Below are 13,390 nucleotides of genomic sequence, written 5' to 3' on the forward strand. Positions count from 1 at the left end.
TTCTGTACTTCCTTGGGTGTGTTAAATTGACAGTGTTGCGTCAGTCTGCTCTTACCTGGGTGTGTTACAGTGACAGGATGGTGTCAGTCTGCTCTCCCCTGGGTGTGTTACATTGACAGAGTGGGGTCAGTCTGCTCTTCCCTGGGTGTGTTAAATTGACAGAGTGGGGTCAGTCTGTTCTTCCCTTGGTGTGTTTCATTGACAGAGTGGTATCTGTCTGCTCTTCCCTGCGTGTGTTACATTGACAGAAGGGTCAGTCTGCTCTTCCCTGGGTGTGTTACAAAGACAGAGTGGGGTCAATGTGCACTTCACTGGGTGGGTTACATTGACAGAGTGGGGTAAGTCTGCAGTTCACTGTGTGAGTAACTTTGCAGAAGAGGTCATTCTGCTCTTCTCTGGGTGTGTTACATTGACAGAGTGAGGTCAGTCTGCTCTTCCCTGGGTTTGTTACATTGACAGAGTTTGGTCAGTCTGCTCTTCCCTGGATGTGTTACATTGACACAGTTGGGTCAGTGTGCTCTTCCCAGGGCGTGTCAGATTGACAGAGTGGGGACAGTCTGCTCTTTTATGGGTGGGTTACATTGACAGAGTGGGGTCAGTCTGCTCTTCCCTGGGTGTGTTACATTGACAGAGTGGGGTCAGTCTGCTCTTCCCTGGGAGGGTTACATTGACAGAGTGGGGTCAGTCTTCTCTTCCCTGGGTGTGTTACATTGACAGATTGGGGTCAGTCTGCTCTTCCCCAAGTTTGTTACATTGACACAGTGGGGTCAGTCTGTTCTTCCCTGTGTGTGTCACATTGACAGAGTGGGGTCAGTCTGCTCTTCCCTGGGTGTGTTACATTGACAGAGTGGGGTCAGTCTGCTCTTCCCTGGGTGTGTTACATTGACACAGTGGGGTCAGTCTGCTCTTCCCTGGGTGTGTTACATTGACAGAGTGGGGTCAATCTGCTCTTCCCTGGGTGGGTAACATTGACAGAGTGGGGTCAGTCTGCTCTTCCCTGGGTGTGTTTCATTGACAGAGTGGGGTCAGTTTGCTCTTCCCTGGGTGTGTTACATTGACAGAGTGGGGTCAGTCTGCGCTTCCCTGGGTGTGTTACATTGACAGAATGAGGTTCGTCTGTTCTTCCCAGGGCGTGTCTCATTGACAGAGTGGGGTCACTCTGCTCTTTTGTGGGTGGGTTACATTGACAGAGTGGTGTCAGTCTGCTCTTCCCTGGGTGTGTTACATTGGCAGAGTGAGGTCAGTCTGCTCTTCCCTGGGTTTGTTACATTGACACTGTGGGGTCAGTCTGCACTTCCCTGGGTGTGTTACATTGACAGAGTGGGGTCAGTCTGCTCTTCCCTGGGTGTGATACATTGACAGAGTGGGGTCAGTCTGCAATTCCCTGGGTGTGTTCATTGACAGAGTGAGGTCAGTCTGCTCTTCCCTGGGTTTGTTACATTTACAGAGTGTGGTCAGTCTACTCTTCCCTGGGTGTGTTACATTGACAGAGTGGGGTAAGACTGCAGTTGACTGTGTGAGTAATTTTGCAGAAGCGGTTATTCTGCTCTTCTCTGGGTGGGTTACATTGACAGAGTGAGGTCAGTCTGCTCTTCCCTGGGTTTGTTACAGTAACAGGGTGGGTTCAGTCTGCTCCTCCCTGGGTGTGTTACATTGACAGAGTTGGGTAAGACTGCAGTTGACTGTGTGAGTAATTTTGCAGAAGCGGTCATTCTGCTCTTCTCTGGGTGGGTTACATTGACAGAGTGAGGTCAGTCTGCTCTTCCCTGGGTGTGTTACAGTGACAGAGTGAGTTCAGTCTGCTCTTCCCTGGGTGTGTTACATTGACAGAGTGGGGTCAGTCTGCTCTTCCCTGGGTGTGTTACATTGACAGAGTGAGGTCAGTCTGCTCTTCCCTGGGTTTGTTACATTGACAGATTGAGGTCAGTCTTCTCTTCCCTGGGTGTGTTACATTGACAGATTGGGGTCAGTCTGCTCTTCCCTGAGTGTGTTACATTGACAGAGTGGGGTCAGTCTGTTCTTCCTTGGGAGTTTTACAGTGACTGGGTGGTGTCAGTCTGCTCTCCCCTGGGTGTGTTAAAGTGACAGAGTGGGGTCAGTCTGCTCTTCCCTGGGTGTGTTACATTGACAGACTGGGGTCAGTCTGCTCTTCCCTGAGTGTGTTACATTGACAGAGTGATGTCAGTCTGTTCTTCCTTGGGTGTGTTAAATTGACAGTGTTGGGTCAGTCTGCTCTTCCCTGGGTGTGTTACATTGACAGAGTGGCGTCAGTCTGTTCTTCCCTTGGAGTGTTACAGTGACAGGGTGGTGTCAGTCTGCTCTCCCCTGGGTGTGTTACATTGACAGAGTGGTATCTGTCTGCTCTTCCCTGGGTGTGTTACAATGACAGAGTGGGGTCAGTGTGCACATCACTGGGTGGGTTACATTGACAGAGTGGGGTAAGTCTGCAGTTCACTGTGTGAGTAATTTTGCGGAAGAGGACATTCTGCTCTTCTCTGGGTGGCTTACATTGACAGAGTGAGGTCAGTCTGCTCTTCCCAGGGTTTGTTACATTGACAGAGTTTGGTCAGTCTGCTCTTCCCTGGGTGTGTTACATTGACAGAGTTGGGTCAGTGTGCTCTTCCCAGGGCGTGTCACATTGACAGAGTGGGGTCAGTCTGCTCTTTTATGGATGTGTTACTTTGACAGAGTGAGGTTAGTCTGCTCTTCCCAGGGCGTGTCACATTGACAGAGTGGGGTCAGTCTGCTCTTTTATGGGTGGATTACATTGACAGAGTGGGGTCAGTCTGCTCTTCCCTGGGTGTGTAACATTGGCAGAGTGAGGTCAGTCTGCTCTTCCCTGGGTTTGTTACATTGACACAGTGGGGTCAGTCTGCTCTTCCCTGGGTGTGTTACATTGAGAGATTGGGGTTAGTCTGCACTTCCCCAAGTTTGTTACATTGACAGAGTGGGGTCAGTCTGCACTTCCCTGGGTTTGTTACATTTACAGAGTATGGTCTGTCAACTCTTCCCTGGGTGTGTTACATTGACGGAGTGGTGTAAGACTGCAGTTGACTGTGTGAGTAATTTTGCAGAAGCGGTCATTCTGCTCTTCTCTGGGTTGGTTACATTGACAGAGTGAGTTCAGTCTGCTCTTCCCTGGGTGTGTTACATTGACAGAGTGGGGTCAGTCTGCTCTTCCCTGGGTGTGTTACATTGACAGAGTGGGGTCAGTCTGCTCTTCCCTGGGTGGGTTACATTGACAGAGTGAGGTCAGTCTGCTCTTCCCTGGGTTTGTTACATTGACAGATTGGGGTGAGTCTTCTCTTTCCTGAGTGTGTTACATTGACAGAGTGGGGTCAGTCTGTTCTTCCTTGGGTTTGTTAAATTGACAGTGTTGGGTCAGTCTGCTCTTCCCTGGGTGTGTTACATTGACAGAGTGGCGTCAGTCTGTCCTTCCCTGGGAGTTTTACAGTGACAGGGTGGTGTCAGTCTGCTCTCCCCTGGGTGTGTTACATTGCCAGAGTGGGGTCAGTCTGCTCTTCCCTGGGTGTCTTAAATTGACAGAGTGGGGTCAGTCTGTTCTTCCCTTGGTGTGTTACATTGACAGAGTGGTATCTGTCTGCTCTTCCCTGGGTATGTTAAATTGACAGAGTGGGGTCAGTCTGTTCTTCCCGTGGTGTGTTACATTGACAGAGTGGTATCTGTCTGCTCTTCCCTGGGTATGTTACATTGACAGAGTGGGGTCAGTCTGCTCTTCCCTGGGTGTGTTACAATGACAGAGTGGGGTCAATGTGCACTTCACTGGGTGGGTTACATTGACAGAGTGGGGAAGTCTGCAGTTCACTGTGTGAGTAACTTTGCAGAAGAGGTCATTCTGCTCTTCTCTGGGTGGGTTACATTGACAGAGTGAGGTCAGTCTGCTCTTCCCTGGGTTTGTTACATTGACAGAGTTGGGTCAGTGTGCTCTTCCCAGGGCGTGTCACATTGACAGAGTGGGGACAGTCTGCTCTTTTATGGGTGGGTTACATTGACAGAGTGGTGTCAGTCTGCTCTTCCCTGAGTGTGTTACATTGACAGAGTGAGTTCAGTCTGCTCTTCCCTGGGTGTTTTACATTGACAGATTGGGGTCAGTCTGCTCTTCCCTGGGAGGGTTACATTGACAGAGTGGGGTCAGTCTTCTCTTCCCTGGGTGTGTTACATTGACAGATTGGGGTCCGTCTGCTCTTCCCCAAGTTTGTTACATTGACACAGTGGGGTCAGTCTGCTCTTCCCTGGCTGTGTTACATTGACAGAGTGGGGTCAGTCTGCTCTTCCCTGGGTGTGTTACATTGACAGTGTTGGGTCAGTCTGCTCTTCCCTGGGTGTGTTACATTGACAGAGTGGGGTCAGTCTGCTCTTCCCTGGGTGTGTTACATTGACAGAGTGGGGTCAGTCTGCTCTTTCCTGGGTGGGTTACATTGACAGATTGGGGTCAGTCTGTTCTTCCCTGGGTTTGTTACATTGACAGAGTGGGGTCAGTCTGCCCTTCCCTGGGTGTGTTACATTGACAGAGTGGGGGTCAGTCTGCTTTTCCTGGGTTTGTTACTTTGATAGGGTGGGGTCAGTGTGCACTTCCCTGGGTGTGTTACATTGACAGAGTGGGGTCAGTCTGCTCTTCCCTGGGTGTGTTACATTGACAGAGTGGGGTCAGTCTGCTCTTCCCTGTGTGTGTTACATTGACAGATTGGGGTCAGTCTGCACTTCCCTGGGTGTGTTACATTGACAGAGTGAGGTCAGTCTGCTCGTCTCTGTGTGTGTTACATTGACAGAGTGGTGTCAGTCTGCTGTTCCCTGGGTGTGTTATATTGACAGAGTGGGGTCAGTCTGCTCTTCCCTGGGTGTGTTCCATTGACAGAGTGGGGTCAGTCTGCTCCTCCCAGGGTTTGTTACATTGACAGAGTGGGGTCAGTCTGTTCTTCCCTGGGTGTGTTACATTGACAGAGTGAGGTCAGTCTGCTCTTCCCAGGGCGTGTCACATTGACAGAGTTGGGTCAATCTGCTCTTCCCTGGGTGGGTAACATTGACAGAGTATGGTCAGTCTGCTCTTCACTGGGTGTGTTACATTGACAGAGTGGGGTCAGTCTGCTCTTCCCCAAATTGGTTACATTGACACAGTGGGGTCAGTCTGTTTTTCCGTGGGTGTGTTACATTGACAGAGTGGGGTCAGTCTGCTCTTCCCTGGGTGTGTTACATTGACAGAGTGGGGTCAGTCTGCTCTTTCCTGGGTGGGTTACATTGACAGATTGGGGTCAGTCTGTTCTTCCCTGGGTTTGTTACATTGACAGAGTGGGGTCAGTCTGCCCTTCCCTGGGTGTGTTACATTGACAGAGTGGGGGTCAGTCTGCTTTTCCTGGGTTTGTTACTTTGATAGGGTGGGGTCAGTGTGCACTTCCCTGGGTGTGTTACATTGACAGTGTGGGGTCAGTTTGCTCTTCCCTGGGTGTGTTACATTGACAGAGTGGGGTCAGTCTGCTCTTCCCTGTGTGTGTTACATTGACAGATTGGGGTCAGTCTGCACTTCCCTGGGTGTGTTACATTGACAGAGTGAGGTCAGTCTGCTCTTCTCTGTGTGTGTTACATTGACAGAGTGGTGTCAGTCTGCTGTTCCCTGGGTGTGTTCCATTGACAGAGTGGGGTCAGTCTGCTCCTCCCAGGGTTTGTTACATTGACAGAGTGGGGTCAGTCTGTTCTTCCCTGGGTGTGTTACATTGACAGAGTGAGGTCAGTCTGCTCTTCCCAGGGCGTGTCACATTGACAGAGTTGGGTCAATCTGCTCTTCCCTGGGTGGGTAACATTGACAGAGTATGGTCAGTCTGCTCTTCCCTGGGTGTGTTACTTTGACAGATTGGGGTCAGTCTGCTCTTCCCCAAATTGGTTACATTGACACAGTGGGGTCAGTCTGTTTTTCCCTGGGTGTGTGACATTGACAGATTGGGGTCAGTCTGCTCTTCCCTGGCTGTGTGACATTGACAGAGTGAGGTCAGTCTGCTCTTTTATGGGTGGGTTACATTGACAGAGTGGGGTCAATCTGCTCTTCCCTGGGTGTGTTACATTGTCAGAGTGGGGTCAGTCTGCTCTTCCCTGGGAGGGTTACATTGACAGAGTGGGGTCAGTCTTCTCTTCCCTGGGTGTGTTACATTGACTGATTGGGGTCAGTCTGCTCTTCCCCAAGTGTGTTACATTGACAGTGTGGGGTCAGTCTGCTCTTCCCTGGGTGTGTTAAATTGACAGAGTGGGGTCAGTCTGTTCTCCCATTGTGTGTTACATTGACAGAGTGGGGTCAGTCTGCTCTTCCCTGGGTGTGTTACAATGACAGAGTGGGGTCAATGTGCACTTCACTGGGTGGGTTACATTGACAGAGTGGGGAAGTCTGCAGTTCACTGTGTGAGTAACTTTGCAGAAGAGGTCATTCTGCTCTTCTCTGGGTGGGTTACATTGACAGAGTGAGGTCAGTCTGCTCTTCCCTGGGTTTGTTACATTGACAGAGTTTGGTCAGTCTGCTCTTCCCTGGGTTTGTTACATTGACAGATTGGGGTCAGTCTTCTCTTTCCTGGGTGTGTTACATTGACAGATTGGGGTCAATCTGCTCTTCCCTGAGTGTGTTACATTGACAGAGTGGGGTCAGTCTTTTCTTCATTGGGTGTGTTAAATTGACAGTGTTGGGTCAGTCTGCTCTTCCCTGGGTGTGTTACATTGACAGAGTGGCGTCAGTCTGTTCTGCCCTGCGAGTGTTACAGTGACAGGGTGGTGTCAGTCTGCTCTCCCCTGGGTGTGTGACATTGACAGAGTGGGGGTCAGTCTGCTTTTCCCAGTGTGTGTTACATTGACAGAGTGTGGTCAGTCTGCTCTTCCCAGGACGTGTCACATTGACAGAGTGGGGTCAGCCTGCTCTTTTATGGGTGGGTTACATTGACAGAATGAATTCAGTCTGCTCTTCCCTGCGTGTGTTGCATTGACAGAGTGGGGTCAGTCTGATCTTCCCTGGTTGTGTTACATTGACAGAGTGAGTTCAGTCTGCTCTTCCCTGCGTGTGTTCCATTGACAGAGAGGGGTCAGTCTGCTCTGCCCTGGGTGTGTTACATTCACAGAGTGAGGTCAGTCTGCTCTTCCCTGGGTTTGTTACATTGACAGAGTGGGGTCAGTCTTCTCTTCCCTGGGTGTGTTACATTGACAGATTGGGGTCAGTCTGCTCTTCCCTGAGTGTGTTACATTGACAGGGTGGGGAAATTCTGTACTTCCTTGGGTGTGTTAAATTGACAGTGTTGCGTCAGTCTGCTCTTCCCTGGGTGTGTTACATTGACAGAGTGGTGTTAGTCTGTTCTTCCCTGGGAGTGTTACAGTGACAGGATGGTGTCAGTCTGCTCTCCCCTGGGTGTGTTACATTGACAGAGTGGGGTCAGTCTGCTCTTCCCTGGGTGTGTTAAATTGACAGAGTGGGGTCAGTCTGTTCTTCCCTTGGTGTGTTTCATTGACAGAGTGGTATCTGTCTGCTCTTCCCTGCGTGTGTTACATTGACAGAAGGGTCAGTCTGTTCTCCCATTGTATGTTACATTGACAGAGTGGGGTCAGTCTGCTCTTCCCTGGGTGTGTTACAAAGACAGAGTGGGGTCAATGTGCACTTCACTGGGTGGGTTACATTGACAGAGTGGGGTAAGTCTGCAGTTCACTGTGTGAGTAACTTTGCAGAAGAGGTCATTCTGCTCTTCTCTGGGTGTGTTACATTGACAGAGTGAGGTCAGTCTGCTCTTCCCTGGGTTTGTTACATTGACAGAGTTTGGTCAGTCTGCTCTTCCCTGGATGTGTTACATTGACACAGTTGGGTCAGTGTGCTCTTCCCAGGGCGTGTCACATTGACAGAGTGGGGACAGTCTGCTCTTTTATGGGTGGGTTACATTGACAGAGTGGGGTCAGTCTGCTCTTCCCTGGGTGTGTTACATTGACAGAGTGGGGTCAGTCTGATCTTCCCTGGTTGTGTTACATTGACAGACTGAGTTCAGTCTGCTCTTCCCTGGGTGTGTTACATTGACAGAGTGGGGTCAGTCTGCTCTTCCCTGGGAGGGTTACATTGACAGAGTGGGGTCAGTCTGCTCTTTTGTGGGTGGGTTACATTGACAGAGTGGTGTCAGTCTGCTCTTCCCTGGGTGTGTTACATTGGCAGAGTGAGGTCAGTCTGCTCTTCCCTGGGTTTGTTACATTGACAGAGTGGGGAAGTCTGCAGTTCACTGTGTGAGTAACTTTGCAGAAGAGGTCATTCTGCTCTTCTCTGGGTGGGTTACATTGACAGAGTGAGGTCAGTCTGCTCTTCCCTGGGTTTGTTACATTGACAGAGTTTGGTCAGTCTGCTCTTCCCTGGGTTTGTTACATTGACAGATTGGGGTCAGTCTTCTCTTTCCTGGGTGTGTTACATTGACAGATTGGGGTCAATCTGCTCTTCCCTGAGTGTGTTACATTGACAGAGTGGGGTCAGTCTTTTCTTCATTGGGTGTGTTAAATTGACAGTGTTGGGTCAGTCTGCTCTTCCCTGGGTGTGTTACATTGACAGAGTGGCGTCAGTCTGTTCTGCCCTGCGAGTGTTACAGTGACAGGGTGGTGTCAGTCTGCTCTCCCCTGGGTGTGTGACATTGACAGAGTGGGGGTCAGTCTGCTTTTCCCAGTGTGTGTTACATTGACAGAGTGTGGTCAGTCTGCTCTTCCCAGAACGTGTCACATTGACAGAGTGGGGTCAGCCTCCTCTTTTATGGGTGGGTTACATTGACAGAATGAATTCAGTCTGCTCTTCCCTGCGTGTGTTGCATTGACAGAGTGGGGTCAGTCTGATCTTCCCTGGTTGTGTTACATTGACAGAGTGAGTTCAGTCTGCTCTTCCCTGGGTGTGTTCCATTGACAGAGAGGGGTCAGTCTGCTCTGCCCTGGGTGTGTTACATTCACAGAGTGAGGTCAGTCTGCTCTTCCCTGGGTTTGTTACATTGACAGAGTGGGGTCAGTCTTCTCTTCCCTGGGTGTGTTACATTGACAGATTGGGGTCAGTCTGCTCTTCCCTGAGTGTGTTACATTGACAGAGTGGCGTTAGTCTGTTCTTCCCTGGGAGTGTTACAGTGACAGGATGGTGTCAGTCTGCTCTCCCCTGGGTGTGTTACATTGACAGAGTGGGGTCAGTCTGCTCTTCCCTGGGTGTGTTAAATTGACAGAGTGGGGTCAGTCTGTTCTTCCCTTGGTGTGTTTCATTGACAGAGTGGTATCTGTCTGCTCTTCCCTGCGTGTGTTACATTGACAGAAGGGTCAGTCTGTTCTCCCATTGTATGTTATATTGACAGAGTGGGGTCAGTCTGCTCTTCCCTGGGTGTGTTACAAAGACAGAGTGGGGTCAATGTGCACTTCACTGGGTGGGTTACATTGACAGAGTGGGGTAAGTCTGCAGTTCACTGTGTGAGTAACTTTGCAGAAGAGGTCATTCTGCTCTTCTCTGGGTGTGTTACATTGACAGAGTGAGGTCAGTCTGCTCTTCCCTGGGTTTGTTACATTGACAGAGTTTGGTCAGTCTGCTCTTCCCTGGATGTGTTACATTGACACAGTTGGGTCAGTGTGCTCTTCCCAGGGCGTGTCACATTGACAGAGTGGGGACAGTCTGCTCTTTTATGGGTGGGTTACATTGACAGAGTGGGGTCAGTCTGCTCTTCCCTGGGTGTGTTACATTGACAGAGTGGGGTCAGTCTGATCTTCCCTGGTTGTGTTACATTGACAGACTGAGTTCAGTCTGCTCTTCCCTGGGTGTGTTACATTGACAGAGTGGGGTCAGTCTGCTCTTCCCTGGGAGGGTTACATTGACAGAGTGGGGTCAGTCTGCTCTTTTGTGGGTGGGTTACATTGACAGAGTGGTGTCAGTCTGCTCTTCCCTGGGTGTGTTACATTGGCAGAGTGAGGTCAGTCTGCTCTTCCCTGGGTTTGTTACATTGACACTGTGGGGTCAGTCTGCACTTCCCTGGGTGTGTTACATTGACAGAGTGGGGTCAGTCTGCTCTTCCCTGGGTGTGTTACATTGACAGAGTGGGGTCAGTCTGCAATTCCCTGGGTGTGTTACATTGACAGAGTGAGGTCAGTCTGCTCTTCCCTGGGTTTGTTACATTTACAGAGTGTGGTCAGTCTACTCTTCCCTGGGTGTGTTACATTGACAGAGTGGGGTAAGTCTGCAGTTGACTGTGTGAGTAATTTTGCAGAAGCGGTTATTCTGCTCTTCTCTGGGTGGGTTACATTGACAGAGTGAGGTCAGTCTGCTCTTCCCTGGGTTTGTTAAATTGACAGAGTGGGGACAGTCTGCTCTTCCCTGGGTGTGTTACAGTGACAGGGTGGGTTCAGTCTGCTCCTCCCTGGGTGTGTTACATTGACAGAGTTGGGTAAGACTGCAGTTGACTGTGTGAGTAATTTTGCAGAAGCGGTCATTCTGCTCTTCTCTGGGTGGGTTACATTGACAGAGTGAGGTCAGTCTGCTCTTCCCTGGGTGTGTTACAGTGACAGAGTGAGTTCAGTCTGCTCTTCCCTGGGTGTGTTACATTGACAGAGTGGGGTCAGTCTGCTCTTCCCTGGGTGTGTTACATTGACAGAGTGAGGTCAGTCTGCTCTTCCCTGGGTTTGTTACATTGACAGATTGGGGTCAGTCTTCTCTTCCCTGGGTGTGTTACATTGACAGATTGGGGTCAGTCTGCTCTTCCCTGAGTGTGTTACATTGACAGAGTGGGGTCAGTCTGTTCTTCCTTGGGAGTTTTACAGTGACTGGGTGGTGTCAGTCTGCTCTCCCCTGGGTGTGTTAAAGTGACAGAGTGGGGTCAGTCTGCTCTTCCCTGGGTGTGTTACAATGACAGAGTGGGGTCAATGTGCACTTCACTGGGTGGGTTACATTGACAGAGTGGGGAAGTCTGCAGTTCACTGTGTGAGTAACTTTGCAGAAGAGGTCATTCTGCTCTTCTCTGGGTGGGTTACATTGACAGAGTGGGGTCAGTCTGTTCTCCCAGAGTGTGTTACATTGACAGAGTGAGGTCAGTCTGCTCTTCCCTGGGTTTGTTACATTGACAGATTGGGGTCAGTCTGCTCTTCCCTGGGTGTGTTACATTGAGAGATTGGGGTTAGTCTGCACTTCCCCAAGTTTGTTACATTGACAGAGTGGGGTCAGTCTGCACTTCCCTGGGTTTGTTACATTTACAGAGTATGGTCTGTCAACTCTTCCCTGGGTGTGTTACATTGACGGAGTGGTGTAAGACTGCAGTTGACTGTGTGAGTAATTTTGCAGAAGCGGTCATTCTGCTCTTCTCTGGGTTGGTTACATTGACAGAGTGAGTTCAGTCTGCTCTTCCCTGGGTGTGTTACATTGACAGAGTGGGGTCAGTCTGCTCTTCCCTGGGTGTGTTACATTGACAGAGTGGGGTCAGTCTGCTCTTCCCTGGGTGGGTTACATTGACAGAGTGAGGTCAGTCTGCTCTTCCCTGGGTTTGTTACATTGACAGATTGGGGTGAGTCTTCTCTTTCCTGAGTGTGTTACATTGACAGAGTGGGGTCAGTCTGTTCTTCCTTGGGTGTGTTAAATTGACAGTGTTGGGTCAGTCTGCTCTTCCCTGGGTGTGTTACATTGACAGAGTGGCGTCAGTCTGTCCTTCCCTGGGAGTTTTACAGTAACAGGGTGGTGTCAGTCTGCTCTTCCCTGGGTGTGTTACATTGCCAGAGTGGGGTCAGTCTGCTCTTCCCTGGGTGTCTTAAATTGACAGAGTGGGGTCAGTCTGTTCTTCCCTTGGTGTGTTACATTGACAGAGTGGTATCTGTCTGCTCTTCCCTGGGTATGTTAAATTGACAGAGTGGGGTCAGTCTGTTCTTCCCGTGGTGTGTTACATTGACAGAGTGGTATCTGTCTGCTCTTCCCTGGGTATGTTAAATTGACAGAGTGGGGTCAGTCTGTTCTTCCCGTGGTGTGTTACATTGACAGAGTGGGGTCAGTCTGCTCTTTTATGGGTGTGTTACTTTGACAGAGTGAGGTTAGTCTGCTCTTCCCAGGGCGTGTCACATTGACAGAGTGGGGTCAGTCTGCTCTTTTATGGGTGGATTACATTGACAGAGTGGGGTCAGTCTTCTCTTCCCTGGGTGTGTTACATTGACAGATTGGGGTCCGTCTGCTCTTCCCCAAGTTTGTTACATTGACACAGTGGGGTCAGTCTGCTCTTCCCTGGCTGTGTTACATTGACAGAGTGGGGTCAGTCTGCTCTTCCCTGGGTGTGTTACATTGACAGTGTTGGGTCAGTCTGCTCTTCCCTGGGTGTGTTACATTGACAGAGTGGGGTCAGTCTGCTTTTCCCTGGGTGTGTTACATTGACAGAGTGGGGTCAGTCTGCTCTTTCCTGGGTGGGTTACATTGACAGATTGGGGTCAGTCTGTTCTTCCCTGGGTTTGTTACATTGACAGAGTGGGGTCAGTCTGCCCTTCCCTGGGTGTGTTACATTGACAGAGTGGGGGTCAGTCTGCTTTTCCTGGGTTTGTTACTTTGATAGGGTGGGGTCAGTGTGCACTTCCCTGGGTGTGTTACATTGACAGAGTGGGGTCAGTCTGCTCTTCCCTGGGTGTGTTACATTGACAGAGTGGGGTCAGTCTGCTCTTCCCTGTGTGTGTTACATTGACAGATTGGGGTCAGTCTGCACTTCCCTGGGTGTGTTACATTGACAGAGTGAGGTCAGTCTGCTCTTCTCTGTGTGTGTTACATTGACAGAGTGGTGTCAGTCTGCTGTTCCCTGGGTGTGTTATATTGACAGAGTGGGGTCAGTCTGCTCTTCCCTGGGTGTGTTCCATTGACAGAGTGGGGTCAGTCTGCTCCTCCCAGGGTTTGTTACATTGACAGAGTGGGGTCAGTCTGTTCTTCCCTGGGTGTGTTACATTGACAGAGTGAGGTCAGTCTGCTCTTCCCAGGGCGTGTCACATTGACAGAGTTGGGTCAATCTGCTCTTCCCTGGGTGGGTAACATTGACAGAGTATGGTCAGTCTGCTCTTCACTGGGTGTGTTACATTGACAGAGTGGGGTCAGTCTGCTCTTCCCTGTGTGTGTTACATTGACAGAGTGGGGTCAGTCTGCTCTTCCCTGGGTGTGTTTCATTGACAGAGTGGGGTCAGTTTGCTCTTCCCTGGGTGTGTTACATTGACAGAGTGGTGTCAGTCTGCTCTTCCCAGGGCGTGTCACATTGACAGAGTGGGGCCAGTCTGCTCTTTTATGGGTGTGTTACATTGACAGAGTGGGGTCAGTCTGCTCTTCCCTGGGTGTGTTACATTGACAGAGTGGGGTAAGTCTGCAGTTCACTGTGTGATTAATTTTGCAGAAGAGGACATTCTGCTCTTCTCTGGG

Source organism: Chiloscyllium punctatum, chromosome 31, assembly GCF_047496795.1.
Source record: "Chiloscyllium punctatum isolate Juve2018m chromosome 31, sChiPun1.3, whole genome shotgun sequence".
NCBI classification, from domain to species: Eukaryota; Metazoa; Chordata; class Chondrichthyes; order Orectolobiformes; family Hemiscylliidae; genus Chiloscyllium; species Chiloscyllium punctatum.